This window comes from Macaca nemestrina, chromosome 5 (genome assembly GCF_043159975.1).
Source record: "Macaca nemestrina isolate mMacNem1 chromosome 5, mMacNem.hap1, whole genome shotgun sequence".
NCBI classification, from domain to species: Eukaryota; Metazoa; Chordata; class Mammalia; order Primates; family Cercopithecidae; genus Macaca; species Macaca nemestrina.
In genome coordinates this window covers 109,547,945-109,575,708 of record NC_092129.1, presented here as the reverse complement: position 1 = coordinate 109,575,708, position 27,764 = coordinate 109,547,945, and the positions used below count along the sequence as shown (strand labels likewise).

At 35.3% G+C, this 27,764-nt stretch overlaps 1 long non-coding RNA gene and 1 pseudogene across 2 annotated transcripts; one reads left to right on the top strand and one right to left on the bottom strand.

The window, feature by feature from the left end:
- On the bottom strand, positions 1–24,078 carry LOC105496818 (uncharacterized). Of its 2 annotated transcripts, XR_011623608.1 has the most exons (4): positions 24,012–24,078; positions 14,231–14,349; positions 4,281–4,427; positions 1–253 (listed from the first exon to the last, which is right to left on the bottom strand). It is a non-coding gene; the product is annotated as an uncharacterized lncRNA (long non-coding RNA). The 2 variants fall into 2 exon arrangements; XR_011623609.1 differs by lacking the exons at positions 1–253; positions 4,281–4,427 and adding an exon at positions 13,897–14,028.
- Positions 23,621–27,764, top strand: LOC105496816 (52 kDa repressor of the inhibitor of the protein kinase-like; annotated as a pseudogene).

The window sequence follows — 27,764 nt, the reverse complement described above, 5'->3', positions numbered from 1 at the left end:
CACTTGGAAAATCATTTGCTTGGAAGAATTGATCAGAACTGATATTAGAACAGATCAGAAGATAATTTCCTTAGAATAATTCTAAGTCATTTTCCCCCACTCATTTATAATTATCTTCTTCTCTAGGTAAGTGCTATACTGGTCCAAATTGGATAGCCTCATGTTGTAGTAACAAACAACTGCCAAATCTCAGCAGATCATAAATTTCTTCTCTGTTAGCAGTCAGTAGATTTCTGGCATTAGATGGATTATGCTATTACAAAGAAAAAGTGTAAAAGACACAAAGATATACAGATGTGAGAGGTGAGAACAACAAAAGTTTTCAATAGTTAAGTATAAAACATCCTTATACAGTATTTCCACATTGGGATGATATTTGAATGTGGAAAGTACAACAGCAATTGCACCAATTAAAGAACAAAAGATGTTACAAGAGGAGGAGAATGCTGTTGTGAGAGGTGTACCAGAAGCAACACTACAGCTTTAAAAGGCCCTGTGATGAGAAAAAAGAGGCTGATTCTCTTGTGTATGGAACTAAGCATGTAAATGGTTTTCATACTTCTATAGATTATTTGGACTCTTTCAAGAAACTAGTTTGTTTCTAAAATCTCATTTAAATACATTTCTGAACTCTGAAAAAAATCTGAAAACCAATCTATTTACTATGCCCCCTTAGTAAAATTGATGTCCTGTGAACACATCTTAAATAAATGGTTCCTGATGAAAGGATGTCTACTTTAGGACTGTAGCACTGCTAGTACCTCTAGTGACAGAGTAGAGAGAAATTGAGTAATAGAACTGGTATCATAGGAAAAATGCTAACTCCATAGTGCATGTTTTTCTTCAAGGATATTTATTGTTATGGACTAAACGTTTGTGTCCCCTCAAAATTTATATGTTGAGATCCTAACCCCCAATGGGACATCATTAGGAGGTGGAGCCTTTGTGGGGAGTAATTAGGTCATGGAGGTAGAGCACTCATGAAAGGCACTAGTTCGCCTATAAAAGAGACTCCCCAGAGAACTTTTTTTTTCTTTCTGTCATGAGAAGACACAACAAGAAGATGGCCATCTGTGAACTAGGAAATACACGCTTGTCAGATATCAAATCTGCCAGTACCTTAATCTTGGACTTCCAGCCTCCAGAACAGTGAGAAAAAAATATTGTTTAAGCCACCTGGTCTATGGTATTTTGTTATAGCAGCTCGAACATACCAAAGGAAAGAAAAAATAATAATTGCAAACCCTTTTTGCTCTATCTATGAAAAAGTAAAATTAAATGGCCACTTGTTTAAACATTTGCTGACACCTTTTATTTGAAAAGAAGAGATAATAGTATTAGTCCCATAGTGAAAGTTGTAAGTAGTTAATGAGTTAATGTTATGTCAAATATTCAGAAGAGTATCTAGTTCATAATCAGTACTTAATATTCATATCGAACAACAATTATTATCAAAGATGGAAATTGCTTTATGTATGTAAAGCAGACTCCATAATTCATTCTTTCTCTTTTTTGAGGGACAGTGTGTTAATCTGTTGTTCAACCTAGAGTGCAGTGGTACGATCATAGCTCACTGCAGCCTTGAACTCTGGGGTGAAGCTACTCTTCTGCCTCAGCCTCCTGTATGGCTGGTACTACAGGCATATACCACCACACCCAGCTTATAACTCATTATTTTATGAATATTCATTGTTATTTGCTACACATTGTGTTATGTGGTCAAATTGAAGTTATGAATGAAAAATTTCTATCCTTAAGTCAAATATAAGAGAGACAGAATAGCAAATAATTTAAATGATATAAATATAAAAATACAAGTATTCATGAGGATCTGTGAAAGCAACAGTGATGACTGGGACTGATAATATATGCAGAAAAAAATGAGGTCAGCTGGGTAGAATGATTCTATTTTTATTTCTCACAGTGAAAAGGCATGGCTTAACACTAACTTGTCCTGGAGGGTTGAAAGATTTTTCTTTAAAACTGATCTTATCAATTGTAGTCAGGACTGCCTGTACAGAATGAGGGAAATTACATCAGTTTTAGTTACAGTTTATTTTTAATTACATAAATCTTAGTGATTCTTCTGGGCATTTTGAAATGATCTGATAGCGATCCATTAACTTTACACAATCTTAAATGCACTTTGTGTTCTGGCTTTTCAGCAGATTTCTGCTGAGAAAATAGGGAGGCTTGTCACCTTTTGTTATGTTTTAATTAGTTCCTAACACAGACATGACATTACAACTACTCCCCAAATGGTTAAAATGTCCAAGTAACTTGTGCACAACTGTTTTTAATTCCATTTTCTAGTTCTGAGTTCTCAATCCTTTTATTGTCTCTTTTCTAGCTTGCTGTAGTTATTTTCAGCAAGATATGTACAATAATTAAAACTACCATTTTTTCAGCATGCATTAGCAGAGATTGTGCTAAATGCTTTATGTAAATTTGTTAATTTAATTCTAAAGGTAATCCTACGATGTGTATGTATGGGTATATATTTGTGTCTATGTCTGTGCAAATATATATATATATATGTATATATATATATATATATATTTTTTTTTTTTTTTCTTTTGAGACGGAGTCTCGCTCTGTCACTCAGGCTGGAGTGCAATAGTGCAATCTTGGCTCACTGCAACCTCTACCTCCTGGGTTCGAGCGATTCTCCTCCTGCCTCAGCCTCCCAAATAGCTGAGACTACAGGTGTGCACCACCACACCCAGGGTTTTTTTTTTTTTAATTTTTTATTTTTAGTACAGACAGGGTTTCACCATGTTGGCCAGGCTGGTCTTGAACTCCTGACCTCAGGTGATCCACCCGCCTCGGCCTCCCAAAGTGCTGGGATTACAGGCATGAGCCACTACGCCTGGCTCCAGTATTTTTTAAATTGAATTGCCTTTGTCAAAAATCAAATGACCACCACAATGAGATAACACTGTACCACACTAAGATAGCTGTAATAAAAAGACAGATAACAAGTATTAGCAAGGATGTGGATAAATGCTTTTGTTTGGAAATGTTTAGCTTCTTTGGAAAACAGTTTGACAGTTTCTCAAATATTAAATACAGAATAACCATATGACACAGTAATTCTACAATTAGGTCTATACCCAAGAGAAATGAAAATCTATAGCAACACCAGTCACTTGTACATGAATATTCATAGCAGCATTATTCATAATAGCCAAAAAGTGGAAACACCACAAATGGCTATCAGCTGTTGAATGGATATATAAAATGTGGTATATCTACACAATGGAATATTAGTTTGGTACCAAAAAATGAAGCACTGATATATGGTACCACATGGATGAACCTTGAAAACATTATGCTGAGTGAAAGTCAGTTACTCAAGACAACACATTGGACCTTTCAATTTATGCGAAATGTCTGGAACAGGCAAATCTATAGTGACAGAGTTAGTAGTTGCATAATGCTGAGGGGATTGGGAGAAATGAAGAGTGACTATTAAAGGGTACTTACCTTCTTTTTTAGATAATGAAAATACTCTAAAATTGATGTAGTTATGGTTATTTTACAAATAACTTTTCTGCACATGTTTTCTTCTCTTTTTAGAATTTTGATTATACAATATAAAGCATCATTCATTATTGTCCCACAAATTCCTGAGTTTCTCTTTCCATTAATTTTTTCTATTTATTCAGACCGGATAATTTCTATTGATCTATCTTCAGGTCCACTAACTTTTTCTCTGCCACGTCTATTCTGTTACTTAGTAGAGACAGCAAATTTTAATTGTACTTTTCTGTTATTTTTTAGATAACTTATTTTTAGTTCTAATCTCTCCATTTTGCTTTTTAAAACATAGTGTTTACTATTTCTCTGCTGAGGACTTCTATCTTTCCATCCATTTAAAGTATTTACCTTTTTCTTACAGAACATGAATATTATAGCTGATCTAAAGATCTTGTCTGATCTCCTTGAGGTTGACATCTGTTGACTATTCTTTCCCTTTAGAGTTAATCACATATTATGTTTTATTTAATGCTGAATACCTTTGAATTACTCCCTAGACATTTTGAGTATTATGTTTTAAGACTCTAGGTGTTCTTAAAATTCTTCAGAGAATGTTGCATTATGTCACAGATGATCCATCATGTTTTATTTAGATTACAAGTTTGATCTTTTGAGGATAGTTTCAATGTCAGTTCAGTTATTAAAGCTCTAGCTATGCTTCTTTTTGTAGTGTGTTATACCTCCATAGCTTGGAGATGAACCTTGGACTTAATGTTATTTCAAAGCATAGTAAGAAATACCTTTCGTTGACTATTCCTCTTTGGAATGTCCCACACAATCTCTGGATCCCAGGATGTATTTTCCCAGTCCTCTGTTTGGAAAGATGGGATTTCTCTCAGAGGCTCAGCCACCTATGCTGCCCCCACCATTCTGTTGGAATCACATCTCTTTGGGACAAAGTGAGAGAAAAGAGAAGAGAGAGAAAAAAAAAATTACAGAAATCCTTTCTGCATTCTTCAGACCAAGGAAGTCTCTTTTTCTGGTTTCTCTGGTCAGAAAGATGGATTTTCTCTCAGGATTTTAGGTGCCTGTGTAGCTATCACCACCACTGGGCAGTCGCCTTTGGGATAGTGCAAAAATAAAGTAAAATGGCACTTCACCCTGCGCACTCTAGTTTACAAGGACCTCCGTCCCTAATCTTCTGGACAGAAAGACAGGGTTTCTCTCTGGGTTTTTGCTGCCCCTGCTTCACTGCATATGAGGCTGCATTGGAACTCTTGTTGGGTTAAAGCTGAAATGAAAGAGGAAGAAAAGCCCAGAAAGTTTGCCCTAGTATAAATCAGTCTTCAGGCATTGACTTCCCTCCTCGATATGCCTGTTGTTATTAACTTTTCAGAGTCCTCAGCTAGTTAGTTTCTTTTTGTATTTTGTCCAGAGGTTTCAGTTGTAATCAATGGGAGATGTAGGCTGTAGTAGATTTATTCCTTCTTGACCAGCACTAGAGTTCCAGAAACCTTGCTTGATTATAGTGAAATGAGGAAAATGAAGATTCAGACAGTAATGTAAATAATTCCAACCCTTGCCTTAATCACTGCATTCTGCATTTTATATATGAAGAAGAATCCTTTACTTTTCTTTTATATTTGTATTTTGCAAAGTAAAAGAATAAAAAGTGGCCTGTGATTTCTGTTGTGTTATGCGAAGATAGCTGAAGGAGAACAGCAGCAGGAACAGGGGCTGGAACAGAAGAAAGGTCACTAATAAGGAAAAGAATGAGAGAGACATAAAATAGATCAAAAGATAAGTCTATGTGGGTTGGCTTACATTATTAAAATAGGCATTTGTCATATGTCTCACTCAGGGTTCAGGCAGGAAACAGAGGGTATAGTAAAAGAGTAGCCGGAAAGAGTTAAATGAGGATACTATCTCATTACAGGCGTAGGTAGGATTAGGAAAATCATAAGGGATGCCAAAACGCAAAGGGACTAGCAACAACTGAAAGCTGTTCCAATCCTTGAACCTGAATGAGCAAGGGGAGGAAACAGTTATTAAAACCTATAATAAAAGGTGCTGTGGTAGAGAGTTTATGCAGTTTTATTGAAATCTGTGGTGATAGACAGAGAAATGTAGCCATGGTCACAAACTTGCTGGTGACGAATTAGGGAGTAAATATTTTGTCCTGTATTTCCTCCTGTCCTCTTATCTCCTGCTGGTGCCTCTCATTGTCTGAACTCAAACATCAAGGGAGCCCAGATGAGGCAGTTCATAGATGTCACCTCTCAGAGCACAGAGTAGGTTGGAGAAAGGTGGGAAGTGGCTGTCGAGGACAAATGGAAAATATCTACTCCTCTTGTCCGTAAGCCACCATTCCTATCTAACTAGAAGAAAACACAATTATGTAATCACAGAATGATATCACAAGTTTTAACCTCACATTTTACTTAATATATTAGGGCTACCTGTGCCCTTCAGATATACTAGAAGAAAAAAGGGGGAGGGGAATAAATGATCAATTTACATAAAACATAGCTGCTATTGTCCACTCTTAATGTAGTTTGTCTCAAGGATTAAGTCAATAAATAGCTCTTTGCTTCCACGACCCCTTCTGTCTTTCTTGTACTCTCTACTAGCATGTTAACTGGTTGGATCTTCAATCTGGTGGGATGATTAAAACTTTTATTCACAGAAGATCTAAGTCCTTAGTGGTCTTGTATTTATTAGTTCCTGTAGCTCTCCATTATCTATTGAGCATGGAAGTACCACAGGCTAACCTAGTGAATCCTCTGGATTTCAGAAATAGTAATCCTTGAGTCTATTGTGCAATTTCTCCTTGACAAAAAGGATTAATCATCACTTCTAACTAAGTGACCTTGGTTTCTGCCAATTAGTTTAGCAGCAGGAGGAACCTCAAATAGCCAAGGTACACTGTGGTTGGCAGAATAATGTCTCCCCCAAAGATGCCCATATCCTAATCTCCAGAATCGTTAAATATGTTAGGTTACACAGGAGAGGTTGTAAATGGAATTAAAGTAGATAATAATCTGACTTTATGATAGTGAGATTATCCTGGATAATCTGAGTTCAGTGTTATCACAATGGCCCTTGAAAGTAGAAGAGGGAGGAGAGACAGAAGGAAATGTGACTATGAAAGTGTGACTAGAGAGATGCAGCATTGCTGACCTTGAAAATGGACAAAAGGGGCCAGTCATAGGACTCATGCCTGTAATCCTGTCGCTTTGGGAGGCTGAGGCAGGCAGATAGCCTGAGGTTAGGAATTCAAGAACAGCCTGACCAACATGGTGAAACCCCGTCCCTACTAAAAGTACAAAAATTAGCTGGGCATGGTAGCAGACACCTGTAATCCCAGCTACTTGGGAGTCTGAGGCAGGAGAATCGCTTGAACCTGGAAGGCGGAGGTTGCAGTGAGCTGAGATCATGCCACTGCACTCCAGCCTGGGTGACAAAGTGAGACTCTGTCTCAAAACAAAACAAAACAAAACAAAAACAAAAGAAACAAACAAAAAAAAGATGGACAAAAGGAACCATGAGTGAAGGAATGCATGTAGCCTCTGGAAATTATAAAAGTTAAGAAAAAATTATTCTTCCTTAGAGCATTTGTAAAGAATGCATCCCTAATGGTATGTTAATTTTAGCCGCATGAGATCTATGTTGAACATGAAACCTACAGAACTATAAAATAATAAATTTGTGTTGTTTTAAGACACTACATTTGTGATAATTTGTTACAAGAGCAAGGGATAATAGATATATTCTTACTTCCTATTTAATGGATCTTTGATTGTGTCTCCTAGTACAAGTATTTCTCTCTTGAGGAATAAGTACTCTAAATCCACTGAGCTCAAGGTTGGTTGCAAAGCAAGGAATAAAAAACTTTTTCAGTGGAATGAGCCATTCTGGCCTTTGGTTTTCAGATCCATGAATTCTGGATTTGGGGGAATAATGACATATATTGGTTCCTGGCTGAAGACATTTTTCATATTCTATTGGAAAATGCCCTTTTTTTTTCAGTTTTATTTCTTAGCTGACAAATAACAAAGGCTTCAACAGGCCATTCCATTGTTCTATCAATTCAACTGCTCCTGGAGTTGATACATATTTAAGACTAGCTAATACTCTCGCTGTAAGCACATTTCCATGCTTTCTTCACTGTATAATACATTCCTTTGTTAGAGGTAACATTGCTGCAGTTTTTTAAGGAATCATGTAAATCTAGAAACGGCAGTGCTGTCATAAATTTTGTGGGCAGAGAAGGAGGTATAAATATTTAATATGTATCTCCTCCCAGGAAGACAAACACAAGACCATTTTCATTGTGGAAGGAGTTCAATGTAATTAACATGCCTCAAAGTGTCTGGCTGATTTTGACCTGGAATGCTGCCATAACCAAAGCTTAGCAGTGTCCTTTGCATTTGGCAGTGTGGATACTTATGATATTTAGACCAGCTCTGTTGAACTCATAAAGAGCTTTTATCTCTGCCTTTGCCTAGTGATTATCCTCTGAAATGTGTGTAAATGTTGGTACTGAGTAATAAATATAAGTGTGAATCTGATTTTACAATCCACTCCTTGTGCTATCACGCTCATCTTCAAATATTCTTTTATGTGTTCCTGACCAACAAGTTAGACACTGCATCTGAGTAAGTGTAGATTTGTATCTCAGAGTATTTCTTCCTATAAATACTAAAATAAATATAAATATAAAATATCCAGTTTTTATATTCCTATAAATATAAAAACTGGAAGCCTACTGTTTTATTTCTGTATTTTAGGGTTACCCTAACTAGAAAGATAATGCAGCAACTATTCATTTCTAGCTGGCTCCACATTTCCCATGCAGACCCATCTGTATTGCTGGCCTTCACTTTTCTTCCTCTCTCCATGAGGCCATAAGTACTTATGAAGCTTATTTTTGCCTTTTGGAATAGCTGGGGCCAGTTGCCATACAGTGGGATGCTGCTCTGCACATTAAATGTTATGATTTGATGGATCAATAACACCCAGTCCAGATAGAGAATTTAGGTGATACAGTTATTTGATGTGCCATGATCCAACACTGAGTTTCTACCATTATCCACTTTTCAAATAGAGAATAGGTATGAGCAGAATATGGCATGGCCTCACTCTAAAACTCTAGGGATTTGTACCATGATTCAACTATCAGGGCCTGGAAGAAATTCCACAGAACCTCTCTGTCTAGACTAGACACTGCTCATACCACCAAGTCTGTTGGATCATAAGGTCCAGGCGTTAGGGCAGCTTGCCAGGTAGTCTAGACCTGCTATACAGCCCTCTTTCTCTTCTTTTTTCTTTTTTTCTGTGTGTGTGTATGTGTGTGTTTCTTTTTTCAAAACTAGAAGCCTCACTGGCTGTCCAGTTAAGGGATCAGAAAGTCTCTGACCATTGCACTTTTAAAATTTTTTTACAGTTTGGCATACTCCTGTGGTGGCCTTCTACTTCAGAGAAGGCTCTTGAGAATTGTGGGATTTTCTAACTTCTATCTGATAATGAACCAGTGTAAGTTCTTTGAGATGAGAAGAGTGTATTTTTAATAGACTCTATAATGACAGGGGGTAAGGGTTGTTATTGACTTGAAGTATGATATTGAGGGTGTATTGCTATCATGGACATAAGAAGGCAAGGTGCTTCTGATTACCCTTACCAAGCAGTATAGAAAATAAACATTTCATAGGTTAATAGCTGCCACTAGCTGCCAGGAACTGAGTTGATTTGCAATTTGGTTTTTGCTCAGCGAAAACTGTAGTTTGAATTGGCTTTATCCACCTGATTAAGATTACCAAAATCTATAGTTGTTGTTTAGGAAATGAACACATCTCAGTTTTCCAGTGGTTAAAGCATGTATTGAATAGGAAAATGACATCTATCACCACCTCTGCACCCTTTGAATCTTTGAAAATGGCAATAATCTCTGCAATACCCCCAGGAACATAGTGCTGATTTTTGGTTTACTTTGTTAGTGATGTGGGTGAAGGTTAGTTCTTGGGACATCCTTCTCTTCCTTCCCACAAAATTACTTATGACTCTGTTGGTGCAGGAATGAATGCAGGATTCTGCCAGTTGCTAAATGTATCTGTTCTCAGTATGAATTCCGGGGGTAGTAACTACAGGAAAGTTCTGTAGTCCCACTAATATGATTGTGAGATGAACTAAGGCCAAAACTCCATCTGTCATCTAACTTCCATAAGCCCTAACTCTGACCCTGTGGTCCGTGATGGCTTTTTGTTTTCTCTGGAGACTGGAAGAAGTTTGGAGCCAATATCTAATGTCTCTTAAAATGTTTGGGTTTTGACCTTCCCCTAATGCATAGTCACCTTGGCATATAGCTGCAGGTCTCTCTGGGGAAAGAGTATAAAAAGATTTAAAAATATATACATTTTAGCATCCTTCATCAAATAGACATGGTCTGTTTTTAACTGGAGGAGCTTTAAGTTGTGAACTGGGAAAATCTTGAGTCCTTACTACTGTACTTGAACTTAGATTTGTCTACTAAATCTATAATTTTTCCACTAATTTTTGTCAAGAAACACCTTCATAGGCTTGGTAGTCTTGACATTTATTTTATTCAATGATCACGTAGCCATTGCCACAGAAGCCCACTATTCAAACCACTCTGATTACCATTTTCCCCATGGCCTTGGTCAACCCTTCTGGCTGTGATTGCAATTACTGCTGTCTGGCATCTAGTACTCTAAGATCCTCTTATTTTTACTGAAATTGAAGACATAATTTTCACTGCACTATACACCATCATCACTATCATCTCAAACCTGCAGAACTCTTCAAGGATGCTTGTGGCCTCTCTGCAATACATTTCTTAATATCTTAGTAAGGTTAGTATCCTATGGGCTCTCCCATGAGAAGAGATTAGGAGGTGATTGATTGGATTGCATACAATGGATACATTTTATCTCTCTGAGCTATAAGACTTTTCTCTGAGATGCCAGGGGAGTTCTGTCATCTCAAATAACTGTAGGCACTGTTGGGTCCAAGTTTCACTTACCAGTTCAGCGGATTGTTGACACTACTACCAGGTCCTTTTTTTTTTGAGACAGCTTCTCACTCTGTGGCCCAGGCTCTAGTACAGTGGCATGATCATGGCTCAGTGCAGCCTCGACCTCCTGGGCTCAAACGATTTTCCCATCTCATTCTACCAAGTAGCTGGGACTACAGACATATGCCACCACACCTGACTAACTTATAAATTTTTTGTAAACACAGGGTCTCGTTATGTTGCCCAGGCTGTTCTTGAACTCCTGGGCTGAAGTGATTCTCCCACCTGGGCCTTCCAAAATGCTGAGATTACAGGCGTGAGACACCCACAGCTCCTGCTTGAACCAAGACATTAAGTCATAAATCCGTAGTAAGTGTACTCGTTTACATAAATTTGACCTAGTATTTTGTTTTCCTTATATTAATAGTGTAGGAAGACATTGTGGTACATGTCCTACAGATACAAATTGACAAGATCTTGCCAATTTAGTCTATAAGATGTGTCCATAAAGAATATGTCTTATGTATTTTCTGAGTAATTTTGGGTTCTAATTCTGTTTATGAGCCTGGAGGCAAGGAGTGATAATGAAGGCCCCCAAGGAGAACCTGTATGACTTTTAGAGACAAATTTCCCAGGTGAAATCCGTGTATCTTTTTTTTTTTTTTTTTTTTTTTTTTTTTTTTTTAGATTTTTAAGGGCAGGAGGTATTGCTTTCATTAGCAAGGATGTTTCTTTCTTTAGCATAAGAGTCATTGAAAATTAAATTGATGCCAAAACTCTGTAACTCTTTTAATTAATTAATATGTGAACTTGATTGTCATTCACAAGTAATTTGCTGTTACAGACAATAATATGTTCCTTTAAAGCTGGCATAGTTTTCCTGATTTTCCATTTGTGCCTTTAATTTTGAATTCATGACTTTCAATAGAAACTTTTCTTTGTGTGCTTTCTCAAGTGCAATCAGAGCAACCAACTCCCTACAATCATAATCACCATTGTCACCACAGTGACCATATGCTGCAGCCCATAAACTGAACAACCATGATACGAGTCTGTGCCACAGACTACCAGTATAACCTCAATGTGATCATTGAAGACATGTGCAACCAAACCCCAGAATTCCATTTTGATGGCTGTTTCCTCCCTCAGGCTACTTCTGGTAAAAATTACTTTATTGATTAGGAAGCCCATCAGGAGAGAAATGGCACAATTATAAAGGCAGAGAGAATTAAATACAGCAACAATTTGATCAAATAGTACAAAACTGCAAGACGAACAAGTTCTGGGAATCTAATGTACAGATGGTGATGATGGATGTTTTAGCTAATTTGGCTGTGGCAATAATTACACTGTGTACATATATCAAATATGTTGAACACCTTGAATATAAACAATCTTTATTTGTCTATTAAGTATTCTAAAATAAAAAAATTACAGAGACAATTTGCAAAGGTGTGGGAAGGTTAAGGAAACAAATAAGTGCTTGCAACGAAACTAGAATCTTGCAACAGCTGGAAGCTATGAACACCCCTTAGTTTGAAGACCTGGAGGCAATACGCAGTTGTCAGAGTCTAATGCCTTAAGAGAATAGCATCCAGAAAATAGCTGTGTTTTTGGGTAGAAGAATACTGTTATTGTCATGCCTATTAATGAGGACTGAAGGGAATGCATTCTCTGATTTCTTTTCTCTGATCTACTGCTAGAGTATCCCATTCAAGGATCCTACCAGAAGCCAGAGGACAAGAAGGTCCAGATGATACAGTGCATTCTTCCCACACCTCAGGCCAGAGAAAAGGTTCATTAGGTGGAAAGTGAATGTTGAGGGAACCAGCAGAGAATATGGAGAATGCCCTATTTCAGTGAATCCAAGTTGTCATTGAGTGTAAGACTCATTTGAGTTTTAGAGATGTTAAAATGGGAAAGATTAGCTTTAAATGTGTGTTTAAACTTAATAAAATACCATAATACAGAAATAGGCAAGGATACAAACTTTAAAATTATTTACATGGTTTAAAAAAACAGCAGGCCCTTGAGGTAGTTATTTATTTTAATGGTACATTAAATGTACCATGTTTTCTGACCGTAGCAGAAAATTGAGTACTACACTTTCAAGACAGTAGCAGGGGGAAAAAACCCTTGAGCAATAAAAATTTTATTATTTGATGAAATGAAGCAAACAAATTAATCTGGAATTTTTTTCTTTAGGTTAATCTATTGAAGAATTAACCATATCAGATCTTTGTTTTAAGGTATAATGATTCTAGTCCTAATGTGAAGTAGATCCTTCAGACAGGAATTTGGATATGGGAGCATTTTCAGTAGAAAAAGAATGGCTTTAAGCAAGGCTAATGAGACAACTCTTGTCTGTGACTTTTTGTATTTTTATACATTAAAGAAGACTGTTATTTGATTTTATTTCTATGTCCAGCTCAAGGTAAATTTGGGAGTCACCTTCATGTGACCACTTTCACCTCAGCTTTCTTAATTTTACCATTATAAGATAATAACTATAAAAATTTATCTTGATGAAAATCAAATAGTGGGAAAAGGGAGATCTAAATAGGAAGTTTGAGAAACTGCAAAATCTATGCCAGCTGAGAGACTAGTCAAGATGTTGGCTTATAAAATTAATAAATTGTTAGAAGTTAGCAGAAATATAATTTAGAGAGATTTGGCGCTCATCGTATACCACCAAGTACTGAACAGGAAAGATACTTTCCTACTGGGAACAAGTTGCAGTTTCTTTAGAGGAAAACATAAAAGCACCCTCAGGAGAAGGAGTGTTGAAATCAAATAATAATTTTAATTTATGTTGCTTTTCATTTGAAGAACTCAGTCACATTTGCTTATCAGCTTTCAGAATGCAGTTGTAAATCATGTTTGAATTATTGTAATCCTTTTTTTGTTACAAATAAATTGAGGCATAGATAAATTGATATGTAGTAACTGCTATTGAGGTTATTTAAAGAGGGTGATTTCTAGGAATCATGCTAGTTTTCGTGTCTGATAGAATAAGGGACCCTTCAGACAGAACCTGTCCTTTCTAGAATCCCTATTCATAATGGAAGCTTTAGAAAGTCATATTTTTACTATGTACTCTCCTTCCTTCTCCTCATACTCAGCCATGTCTGATTATATCACCAGTGGGTACATGATCCAGGGATAGGTAGATTTTGACTGGTAGCCTGGTCAAGCAGGGATGATCTCTTTCCAAGCAACACTTCTGGTAGAAATTGCTAGAATCAAGATATTAGAAGTAAAAGTAGAACTGATGAAACACATGTAGAGTAATTGTGGTACTCATTCATAGTATTTGCAGAAACAGCAGTAAAATAGACTTTCCAAAGAATTAAAGATGAGATCCATTCTTTAATTATTTTCATATTTTTAAAATTAAACCTCACTTAGTACATTAAAATACACATATCAGAATGTCAAGGGTCAGAGAGTTTATTCAATTCCAAGGCAACATGTTAGCCTGCCAAAGTTCATGGATGCTAGTCAAATACATGAAACTCCTGGAATAGAGAACAAGGTTTATTTATTACTTACAGCAATAGCAGTAGGTAGAGTATCAGTATTTTTGTGCTAGCTTGACAAGTTGCAGTTCCTACAAGGTGACATTAAGGAAGCAAGATGATATCCGTGTGTGCAATGGATAGCATGACAGAACTCTGAGCTGAGGAAACTTGAATCTTTTATAGCGGGCAATGCACATACCTGTCCTTTTTTAGGAGGCAGACCCTGCAAGCTGTAAGCAAACCTGTCCTTGCTCCAAGGGCGATACTATCTCTGTCTTCCATGGCTGTTTTAAATGCAAACATACTTAGAAAAATAGTCTAGAAAAAAGACAGATAGTGCCTTTGCTCACAAGTTGTACAGAAACATGAGATACCACAGAGAATTGTCTCTCAATATAGTTTAGCAGATATATAAAATTATTTATTAATATATGAGATATAAAAATCAATGGAAAATATTAAGAATCTTAATCTTTGTAATACATGTAAACATTTCATATACAGAGAAATGGTAATTAAGTTAGGTTTTTTAGTATTACCAGACTATGTACTTCAATTTATTTCTAGATGCATGAACTTATTAATGCAACTAATGTAATATGTAAGATCTTTAGTCCTAAATGATTAAACTTTGCTTTAATTTTTTTCTGTGCTTATTCCACTAAGTTTAATACCTAAGTTTTCATGTTTCTAAATTGTACATAATACATTTTAATATGTAAAATGCTTTGATTCTGAAACATACTTCTTCATGTAATGATCAAGTAAATAGATTACAAAAACATAATCTGCATAGACATTGATCCACTCAAGGATTCTATTAAAAGTTATATTGCTTGAATGTATAGTTGATATTTTCATTATTACTCTCTTTGAGTAATCCTGAGTTTAGGGTCTAATATCCAGAAATGTAGCCCTCCAATGTATTAAACATCATAAAAAATTTATTTTACTATGATGAGTAGATGTTATATAGTTTAGGGTATTATAATCTGTATTTCTATGTATGTCTATTCAGGATGCTGTAGTGGTTTCCAAAAGAGATACAAATAGTTATTTCAAGGGTATTGAGATACTCCTTGCTGCTCAGTTTATATGACTGTATCTTCTGTTTTCAGCAACATGTACAAAAACCCATGAACTTGATTTTTTATTTTGATAACAGTAGTCAACATTTTAGCATTTTTAACTAAATCTAATCCTAAGAATATGAATTTCTTTTGGGGGAAAAATGATTTAATGGATGCAAGATTTGTCCATATCACATTTCCATAAAGTTTCTTTCCAAAATTTGTCTCCTGAACATCTTCAAAAAATTATCATCAGTCCTAACAATTCCAAATGATCTTGGCTAAAGCCTCACCTCTCAGGTGTGCATATTGTTTGTATTTATCTTAGTCATCAATCTGTTGATTTATATTGGAATCTAAGCATGTCCTGCCATATAAACATTACTGTCAGGAAAACTTAATGTATAATAGAATATTATAGAACTTCGCTCAATTCATTAAGCTCTTACACTTTATTTTCCTAGTGAGCTTGGAAGGTATCTCCACAGTTATTCTCCACAAACACCATGAGTGTCCAAAACATTCATATCTCTGTACTCTTTCTTGGCACTCTTCTGAAGCTAGAGCCACCCCTATTATCTCATAGCTTGTTTTATTTGTTCTTATTGCACTGTCTTCTGTCTTACTAAGCAGACAAATTATTTTTACTGTCATATAACACTTATGTTTAGTACCACTATTTTAAATTGGAAATTGTTATCCTGACATCTGCCCCTTTATATAAATGAGAAATATTTCTCAGATCTCCAGGGCCCTCTGTGTTTAAAGGTAATTAATCCCTACAAATGAGTCTAAGATCATTTTATCTATCTATACTTTTCAAATAAATATTAATTGTGGATTTTTTTAACAGAACTTGTCTCCATTGATTACTCAAAATCACAGAATAGTTAGGATTAAGGTGAGCCTAAACTTGTTCCCTCAACAATTCAATAAATTAGGTATCTTGATCTTCTGTAAATTGATATTTTCTAAATTATAATTTGATTCTCATTACTGTTGGAATTTTCATTTTTTTCCTAGACCTTTCCAATGGACAGAGTTAAATAAATATAAACTCTATTTGAATCATTCAGATTATAATTTAGATATTCTGTTTAGTATTTGCTGCTCTTATATAAAGTATTGGGAAAATGTGTGGTTGGATAGCTAGCATTCTTTTTACACTGTTGTAATGCTATGATTAAAAACATTTTAATTATGTGAAATTTTAAATATGCACAGACATATACAAGAGTAGTATAAGTCCTCTGTGTACCCATCACCTACCATCAATTCAGTGACATACTTGGTTTAATTATATCCCTACACTCAGCCCATCTGTATTGTTTAGAAACAAATTCCAGACATAGCATTTTTCATCTTTAAATACTGAATGTTTTAAAAAGATAAATACCCTTCAAAAAGTATAATACCATTCACCACCTAGCAGTAAATAATAATTCCTTAGAATAAGTTTGTGTTCAAATCATCCCAATTGCTTACTTTTTTTTTTTTTTTGCCAATTTACTTTTCATTACTGTGACTTTGTGTGGCATGTTCCTGGGTTCCTTGCCTTTTCTGTAGATAGATAGATAGATAGATAGATAGATAGATAGATAGATAGATAGATAGATAAGTTTTATTAGATTCAGGTTTGATTTTTGAAAATATCATGTGGCCAGAATTACTTTATGAGTGGAATTTTGTACTTCCTCCCGGAAGGTACCTAATATCTCACTATCCTTCATTTTACGATATTAAGAAATATTGATAATAACTCTTTAGATTAATTGTAGAATTGCAAAATGGTAATGTTCTAATTTTATTTTTTTACTTCCTTTCATTAAAAAGCTGGAATACTATTATAAAGAGAAGCTTCTTGCTTATCAATTATTTGATTTAGTTACTCCAAAGTTTTGTTGATACAGAGAAGGATAAATGCTTAATTATTTCCCTCAGTGTGCCAACTTTCATCACACTTAGTTGCTTTCCTAGAATCCTTCTAAGGAGCTGACCAAATGTACTTTTAAAATATACTTGTAAACTCATATTTAGTTTGTTTCAGTCCACTGTAGTTATTATACTTATCGAGGCTCAAATAACCCCACCTCTATCTAGGGGAAAACTCTTCAAGTTGAATCTCTGATCTTTTTGATGTTTTAATATTTTTATTACTTTCTGCTGTGTTCAGATGTCCCCAGACTCATCTTGTATATTTTCTTTTCTAGCCTTATAAGTACCTATTTCTTTTTGAGATTTTGGTATAATCTAGGCAGTAGGGATGCTCTTTACTGTTGGAATTTTCATTGTTTTCTAGACCTTTTCAAAGGACAGAGTTAATAAATTGAACCTTTTTAAAACATAAAAAAGTTAAGTTTATACTAATATTTCGGACTCAAAATTTTATTACTTGTTTTTACTTGAATTTGCTGATTTTATATTTATTTCTCTTAAACCATAAACTTTGATTTTTTTCTAATGATGCATACATAATTGTTTGTCTCACCATTTTATATATAAAACAATTTCAAAGATGTTATTTTGAGTGATAGTCTTCCAGCTCTGCAGAAATTATTAAATAATGCTTATTATTTTGAACATCCCCACCTGACACAAACAAAAACTAATCACTAAGTAGGGACTTGGAAATCAAGGACATGGTCTATGATGCCTTCCTGGCAGAGCATTAAACTTTAATTGCCATTCTTGGTTATATTCTAGAAGCCACTATGACTTTGGACCATTGGGATAAAAAAGGCATTATTAGGTCAGTTTTTAATACCTATGTTGCTCATGACTACAATGCTATCTTTGCTTACTGTGTATAAAATTTATATTTTACCAAATATTTGTTTTGTTAAAATTGCTCTATATCCTTTTGTGTGTCAGCTAGTTAACTCTTTTTTCACTATAAAACCTATGAAGACAATAAACCAACCTACATATAGTAAAATACAAATTGTAGGATCTAATCCCTTTGTGTATAGCAAATAGCTAGGAGAGGTTGGACTTGATATTCATTAGAGAACTTTCAAGGAACCATGTAATTTTGAAGAGAATGCTTCTTGATCGGAAGGTAAAACAACTAGAATATTTTTTAAAATTTGATATTAAAATTGTGATGAAACAACTAGAATATTTCTTCAAACATAAGTTTTCTTCCTGTGTTAATCTTCAAGCCATAACTTTATTTCTTAATGTGGTGTACAATGGAATTCTGAAATCTAGGCAAGATGTTCCATTCAGCCATCCCAGGTCCATTATGTTGATGTTAAGAGGTTTTTCTTTTTTGGATAGTTTTGAATTAGCAATTAAACAACCAAAGAGAATGATTACTGCTTAATCTTGGGACTGTCATTATAAACTTAACAATCTATCTCACTTCTTCACTAGGGAATATTCTTTTTTTGCTGCCTGCGGGTAAAAATAAAATCACAAATGTGTTTAGTGCTTTCTTGTCCTTCACATTTCGTTCTCTTTACGTGAGAGAGAACAATTGATTTGGTATAATTTAATTGAATTTTAACTTTCTAATAATTAAACATTTAGTTTTGAGCTAAGAGTTTTTATTACTATGGTTTTATTATGCCTGACGCTCTTCATAGGCTGCAGATAAGTCTTTAGAGGGACTATAGAACTGTTACAGGAAAGCAAAAATATGAACAGCAAATGAATGATTCTGTTGGTCTTATGACTTTTCTTTCAACATTACTTTCTCAAATAAACTGAAGAAATAGGACTATAAAATTTTCTTTGTAGGATAATAGCTGTAACAGCTTGACTAGTTGAATAGGTAAATTACATTTTAAAAATTAATTTTTGTAGTCCAAGCAGGAGCTTTTGATCACTATAGTAAAACAGAAATATCAGTGTTTTCAAAATTAATAAATCACTCATATCACAGGTCCAATCCTCAGCAACACTATGATATCCTCCTTAAAATATTAATCTGCTATCTCAGATGTCATATTTTAAAATTAAATTTTAAGCTAATTATCCAGAAAGTATTACTAGAGCAAATGATGATAATACCCATGGGATGAAGATGGAAATGGGACAGATTTTATTTTAATAGGGGATCAAATATCTGTAAGTTGTCTGAAAATGGAACTCCAATTTTGAAATTTAGGTCAATAACCTCTAAATGAAGGTTTTTCCACCTGGCATACTTCAGATCAAGTACTCTTAGCACTAATATGAACTTTTTTTTTTTTTTCTGAGATTGAACAACTGTGGAAAAACTAAACTCATCTATATAAACTTCTAGTACCAGGACTTTTAACTGCTTCATTTTGTTTCATCCATTTTGAAATCATATGTGTATTCACTTGATTTAATAATTTTACAATGTATACATATATCAAAATATCACATTGGACCCAGAATTATACACAATTATGTTTTGTCAATTAGAATTTAAAATAAATAAATAAAGAAGAAGACGAAGAAGAAGAAGAATTTTTTTTTAAATGTATTGTTCCTGCTTTGGCTTATGTCATACTAACTCTCAGGACTTTTTTTTTTTTTTTTTAAGGCATTCTATACATGAGTATGACTAATCCATTTGCTAGAATTGTGCAACAATTAAATATTTAATTTAAGAAATAGCTGATCTTTTTTTCTCACTAATAACTTGGAGGACTTGAAAAAAGAGAATTTTCTCATAATTCTCTAAACACATCGTAGACACAGCTCAACAGCATAATGGAAAACCACCATGATTCAGCCTTACGGTTGGAGGTAGAGATACGGCTAGTGTACCATGTGAATGGATCAGTTTAGGGGCCTTTTAAATCCAAGGAATGGGTGAGATTTAAGATAAATTATTTTAATTGAATAAATTTAGTTGAGTAGGGGCAATGGAAAAAATTAAGATCTACAAAACCAGAAACATCCTATTAACCAATAAAACAGAAAATAGTGAGTGATGGAAAGAAAAGCTGATATATTATCTAGAACTAGAAATTAGAAAAAAATCACATTTACAATAGTTTTTTTTTTTTTTGTTTGTTTGTTTTTTTTTTTTTTTTTTTTTTTTTCCCCCCGATTTGGAGTCTCACACTGTTGCCAGGGTTGAGTGCAGTGGCACTATCTCAGCTCCCTGCAACCCCCACCTTCCAGGTTCATGGGATTCTCCTGCCGTAGCCTCCCAAGTAGCTGGGATTCTAGGCACTCGCCACCATGCCTGGCTACTTTTTTGTATTTTTAGTAGAGATGGAGTTTCACTATGTTGGCCAGGTTGGTCTCGAACACCTGACCTCGTGATCCACCCACCTCAACCTCCCAAAGTGCTGGGATTACAGACGTGAGCCACCACTCCCAGCCTACAATGGCATATAAAAAATACTTAGGAATAAACTTAAACAAAGAGATAAAAGATGTGTATGTACACTGAAAACTAGAAAACATATATGAAAGAAATTGAAGGCACAAATAAATGAAAAGATATCCCATGTTCAGAGATTGAAAGAATTAATGTTGCTAAACTGTCCATACTACCCAAAGTGATCTACAGATTCAACTCAATTTCTATCAAAATCCCAAGGACTTTTTTTTATAGAAATAGAAAAAAATAATTTTAAAATTCATATGAAACCACTAAAGACCGCAAATTGCCCATGCAATCTTGAGCAAAGAGAATAAAGCTATAGTAATCAAAACAGCATGGTACTATACAAAACAGGCATGCAGTCCAATAGAACAGAATAGAAAGCCTATAAACAAATCTTTGCATTTATGGTCAACTGATCTACAACAAAGTTGCCAAGAACACACACTGGGGAAAGGAGAGTTGCTTCAGCAAATGGTGTTGAAACAACTGGATATTTATATGCAAAATAAACTAGACCCTTATCTCTCACTAGATATAAAAATCAGCTAAAAATAAAGACTTAAATGTAAGACCTCAAACTGTAATACTTCTAGAAGAAAATGGGATAAATGCTTCTTGACATTGACCTAGGCAAAGATTCTTTTTTTTTTTTTTTTGTATGTGACCTCAAAAGCACAAGCAACAAAAGCAAAAATAGACAAATGGAATTACAGCAAAGTAAAAGCTTTTGCACGAGAAAATAATCAACAGAGTGAAGAGACAACCTATTGAATGTGAGAAAATATTTGCAATCCATACCTCTGATAAGGGGTTAAATATTCAAAATACTTAAGAAACTCAATTCAATAGCAAGAATGCAAATAACCCAATTACAAATTACAATTAATAATTGAGTTATTTGATTTCCTTGAGGATTTGGCAAAATACCTAAAATAATTTCTCAAATAAAGATATACAAATGGCCAACAAGTACATGAAAAAAATTGTTAATATCAGTAGTCATCAGGGAAATGCAAATCAAAACTATAATGAGATATTACCTTATACTGTTAGGATGGCTATTATCAAAAGGACAAGAGATAAGTGTTAAGGAGGATATAGAGAAAAGCACCCTTGTACATCATTGGTGGGGGTGTGAATTAGTATAGCTGTATTGGAAAATAGTGTGGAGGTTCTTCAAAAAATTAAAAATAGAGCTATCATATGACTCAGCAATTCCACTTTTGGATGTATCTAGAAAGGAAATGAAATCATTGTGCTGAAGAGGTATCTGCACTCCCACTTGCATGGCAGCATTGTTCATAGTAGCTGAGGCATGGGAAAGACCTAAATGTCATGGATGAATGGATGGATTAGGAAAATGTGGGAAATATACAAAATTTTTAAGATTGAATAATATGCAGTCTTAAAAATGAATGAAATTCTATCATTTGAAATAACATGGATAAAACTAGAGGAAATTGTGCTAAGTGAAATAATCCAGGCACAGAAAGACAAGTACTGCATAATCTCATTTATATGTGGAATTTTTAAAAGTCAAATTTATAGAAGTAGAATGTATGATGGTAGTTACTAGAGGCTGCAGTGTAGGATAGAGAAGATGTTCAAAGGATACAAATTTTCAGTTAGACAAAATAAAAAGTTCAGTAGAGCTATTGTAAAACATGGTGACTATGGTTAAAAACAATGTATTGCATACTTAAAAATTGCTAAGATAGTAGATTTAAATGGTCTCACCACAAAAAAATGGTAAATATGTAAAGTAATGGATAGATATGCTCATTAGTTTGATTTAACCATTTTACTATATATATATCTCTCAAAACATCACATTGTACACCATACATACAATCTTTGTCAATTAAAAATTAATTAAAAGTCAAAAAATGAAAACCAAAATGACCCCCTAAACAAACATACAAACAACAAAGAAATAGCTGACTTTCATATATAACCAGACCACAAACAAATTTTAAGTTTAAAACACCATAGCTAGGGTTTTGTTGGGTTTCGTTTACTATCTAAGAGTCTAGGTCCCAAACTTACATTCCTGCTATTTAGTACATTTGAAATTCCACTATTAGAGATTCATTTGGAATGACAGCCAGGACAGGTTTCGAAGAAGTAAAAAACAAATTTGTAAAATTATTATTGATCTATATGGGATTTTTTTATCTCTTATTTTTGGACTGGTAAGGTGGTTAAGGGGGAAAACATGTTTGTGAAATATAGCCTTTCTCATTTAGCAGTTTAAGTGAACTGGAGGCCAAGGATTACTATTCTCCAAGGAAGCAAATGCCAGTATTTGGAGAGGGAAGTGGGAAGAGGAAAAATCAAACTATTATCCTTCCTAGAAGGTTGCTCAGGCATCCTGCAACAATTGCTGCTTGGCAGGCTGAAGCCAGATATCCTTAAACAGAAGACAACTTTGCATTTCACAATTAGCGATGAAAGCTTACAATACAAACAAATAGAACAAGCAGAGTTAACACAGAGGAAATTTGGGTTTTTTCAAAGTATAAATGTATTTGAATCTTTCTCAGTTTAACCAGGAGATTTAGAAATTTGCTTGCATTTGGAATGGAGAGTTACAGATGGGGACAGAGGAGAAGAAAGAGGTTGTAGAGAATTTGCTTCACAAATTTATCTGTGCAGCTCCACTCATTTTTCTTGGTCAGTGATATATCCAAACTATGGCTAGAATGCACGCAAGCAGGACTGAAGCTGTTAAAGTACCTGCCGAAGAAACTAGTGGATATTCTTAACCATATTTAATCAATACAGAAAAGATACTTGATAAGGTGATATGAGAAAAAATATCATAGACTTTTCAAGAAGATGAATGAGGAATGGCTCTTGGAAATTACATTTCACCTATATGATGCTTTTCTCTTCTTGCCTATAGTTAGGGAAATGTAATGTCTTTTCTTTTGTTACCTAGTTCTCTGTCTTCCATTGATCTTCTTTATATCCATAAAGTCTATACTCTTTACCTAATCTATGCCATACATATCACTTTCTTATACTAGGTCTTATTTAATACAAGTAACCTTTGTTCTTTGAATTTACTCAGCTCCTGGATTTATATAACTTGTTTGGATAGTTGTGTTCACATGGTAAAGGATGTTGTGATATCTGAATATCTGAATCTATTTGGTTCCCTTTAGATATGGGATAGTGAGAGGTTTGGATAATGATGAATTTTTCTGAAAACTTATTTGAATCTATGTGAAAATAGAAAATAGAGTTCAACTAGTAATCATTAATTGTAGTTCTGAAGAATTCTTAGTCCTCTTGTCAGCAATTTGTCAGTGCTCATAGTGTGTTTGCCGTGTTATTGGTGGTACTGATGATTTCAAAACAGTGAGCTCAGAGAGAAAACATATCCTACCTGAATAAAGACTGGAATTTAAAAGCAGAAAAGCATGTGTAGCCTGCCCCTCCCTTTGTCACCAGCCAGGCTTCTCTCTCCAGCCAGACAGGCCTGTAGGATACTCTGAGGATGTGGGATGAGGGTCTGGGTCAGCAGGCAGGCAGTGACAAGGTTGAACTTCAGCACTGTCCCCAACTGCAAGGGGAAGAGCAAGGAGTCTTACCTGGCCTTCTTCAGGTTCTTGGGGGTCGGCCAGATGCCAGGAGTGGGTGGAGAATTGTAGCAGAGAAGAGACTTAGAAGATAGAACACTTGATCAACTAAATAAACATTATCAATTATGTGCCAAACAATTTGAGAACTCTGTGATCTGTAGACCTTGTATTTACAGGGTAGTTCTTTGAGATAACGCAATATCCACACAATGTGCTCTTACTAATCATTTAGACAATCCACATAGTAGACACAGAAAATGAATAAAAGAATTGAGTGAAGATGAAATCAGGACATGGAAGGGGCCGGGCGCGGTGGCTCAAGCCTGTAATCCCAGCACTTTGGGAGGCTGAGACGGGCGGATCACGAGGTCAGGAAATCGAGACCATCCTGGCTAACACGGTGAAACCCCGTCTCTACTAAAAAATACAAAAAACTAGCCGGGTGAGGTGGCGGGCGCCTGTAGTCCCAGCTACTTGGGAGGCTGAGGCAGGAGAATGGCGTAAACCCGGGAGGCGGAGCTTGCAGTGAGCTGAGATCTGGCCACTGCACTCCAGCCTGGGTGACAGAGCGAGACTCCATCTCAAAAAAAAAAAAAAAAAAAAAAAAAAAAAAAAGAAGAAAAAAAAAAGAAATCAGGACATGGAAACAGGAAAAAAAAAATGACCAAACTTCTCAACAGGAAAAGGAAATAACATAAAGAAACTAGTAACAGCAATGCTCAGAATCCCAAGTGCGGAAGGAGTTGAGGACATTTTATCTCTAACCCTTGAAGAGAAGCAAAACAAAGAATACCTAAAATTTCGATTCGAAATTTGTATTCTTACAGGAAAGCAAAACATACCTCTGTATAAATATAAAGCTGATGAAATCCCAGGTCTCTTTGCTCCTGATAACTTCTAAGAACTGCTGGAGTGGCTGATAAATTCTGGCGAAGAGGTCCCGAGAAAGCACTTTGAGACAACTGCAGTTAATGTACTGTTCTGCTAAGAAACCCATCAGAAACAGATGCTAGAGATCTGCGAGAGCTGTATTCAGGTAGAAATGTTCAGGGAAGTGAGAATCTCACTCTTCTTTCCCTTATCACTGTCAATATAGAGGACATAGTGGGGGAAGAGCATCACCTGTGTTGGCGAGGTTTGTCCATGAATCTCATAACCTGAAAGAGGATTTTGTAGGCTTCCCAACTTAGGAAGTTATGCACAAATTTTGGCTGTAAAATTCCACACTGTGGCAACTGAGAAATGGGGGCTACAAATAGAGTATTGTTACAGGCAGGCTTCCATTCTGTCCACTGAATTTTCTTCTAAAATGAAAGTAGTTGCTTCTAGACTTTTACAAAAATATCCCCAAGATATCTACAGAGGAGATATCTCTCTTCTCCTTATGCCTTAAATATGTGGTTGGTGGAATCACTGACTGTTATGGGGAGTTTCTGTTGCATTGGGAACAATTGAAGTTTGTTCATTTTTTTCTATCAATCAATTACCACAACTGCTTTTAGAACTTGAAATGTAATTTTTTTCTTTTTCTGAAGAGTGAAGAAAGGGGTAAAGAACTGAAGGAAATTTGACATTCACCATGGACAGGAAGGCAGGATGCTTTTGAAATTTTAGTGGGCCTCATGAAAGCACTTGTTTTATGTTTGCATGGTACAAATAGTGACAAATATTAGATGCAATAATAATGCATTTGTACCGTGAAGTACAGTAACAGGTTTTGATTTCATTGTTACCATTGTTGTTCTTTAAAATGTCCTTTTGTTTGTTTGTTTTTGTTTTTTACAAGAGACTTTTGGAAAAATCTCTAGGGGCAAACCTCTGAGGTCTTGTCTGCAACCAGTAGCTTGACTGCAATACTGGAGTCACTCAGTAAAGTGATGGAAAAAAAAATTGAAGTTTATAATGAGTTTTGGTTTGAGGAAGTCATAATATGACTATCCAATTTGATATTCAAATGAAATTCCCTGAGAAATTCCACAGAATTCAGCAAGGTAACCTGAAATTCCAACTACCCTATGAGAGTTTGTATAAAGAAAAGCCATGTTCGGCCAGGCGCAGTGACTCACGCCTGTAATCCCAGCACTTTGGAAGGCTGAGGCGGGCGGATCACAAGGTCAGGAGACCGAGACCATCCTGTGAATGGTGAAACTCCATCTCTACTAAAAATACAAAAAATTAGCCGGGCATGGTGGCGGGAGCCTATAGTCCCAGCTACTCGGGAGGCTGAGGCAGGAGAATGGCGTAAACCCGGGAGGCGGAGCTTGCGGTGAGCCGAGATCGCACCACTGCACTCCAGCCTGGGCGACAGAGCGAGACTCCACCTCAAAAAAAAAAAAAAAAAAAAAAAAAAAAAAAAAAAAAAAAAGAAAAAGAAAAAGAAAACGCATGTTCAACAGTGGAGTACATTATTCAGGAACTTAAAGGTGGGTTTTCAGAACAGCACCTCAAAGCTCGTAAATGCTTATCTCTGTTACCCTCAGTCACAGGTCAGCTCAAATTTTATACATTAGAGGAACACTATACTGGCGTGTGTAGAAGTGACTTACCCCATCCCAATATGCTCTCAGCCAAACTGCATTGTTGAAGAATCAAATGGAAAGACAGAGGGAAAAATATAGAGCTTCCATCCACCATTTATGAAACTCTCCACTTGACTAAATCAAGATTTTACTAATGTGTATGCGTTGCTGAAGGTCCTGTGTATTCTTCCTGTGATAAAAGTTGAGAATTAGTGGTATGAAAATGGACAAAGCATCTCAAAACATACTTGAGGAAACCTTCGACAGACCAAAGGTCGAGTAACTTGGCTTTGCTTAACATACATTTTGATCTAAAGCATGTTCTGGATTTAATGGTGGACACATATATCAAACATTATCCCACTAAGTCAGAATTCCCCACAGATAATTCAAAAATCATTACAGATACTTAAAAGCTTCTTTAAATGGACTTTATCTTACATTTGATATTTGGAAGGAAAGCTGTAAGGTGTATGCAGGTCACTCAGTCACTGAATATCTTTGCCTATAGGCCTCCCATTGAATACATTAATTACTGATAATCTTACTATTTAAATGGCTCCTGTTTGAAATCTGATGCTTTGAGGACCTATTTTTTCTTCCAGAAGCTAGCACTGAAAACACCCTGTTTTATTTCTGCATGATCTCTGCTACTGGCACTCTGGAATTGTTTTAGTTAAGGCATTTTAGGTATAACATTTATTATCACTTTGGATTTGATTGTTGGATATTGAGTTATCAATTATTTGAAGAAATATATTTTGAGGAGGTGTAGGAGTAAGGAGTACATCTTATAATATGTTAAAATAAACCTTATAATTGACCTTGGACTAAGAAGAGTTTCAGGTATGTTGTTAAAACTCTGTAATTGACAGTTAAAGAATGACCAGAGTGAGAAGCTTGTGAGATCAAGAAACAAGGACTTTAGAGCAGGTTTTGTCTTAGTAAATGAACTTAAAGGAACAAGTTACAGTTGAAGTTTGAATGGAAAAGCCTGCTGTTGTTGTTCCACATTTGGCTGTTACTGTTTATATTTCTTTGTTGAAAGTACATCATCATATGCTTTTTAACAGGAGTATGTAGAACACTTTATGGTCAAGGCAGAATCAGAGGCCGTGAATACTGACAACTGACTTGTATGTTTTCTTCTGTCTTTTTCCATGACTGTATCTTCTGCCTCATCTTGATTTGTAAACAAAAGCTGGCAAACTACAAAAATAAGTGTTTTGTATTTTATCTAGAA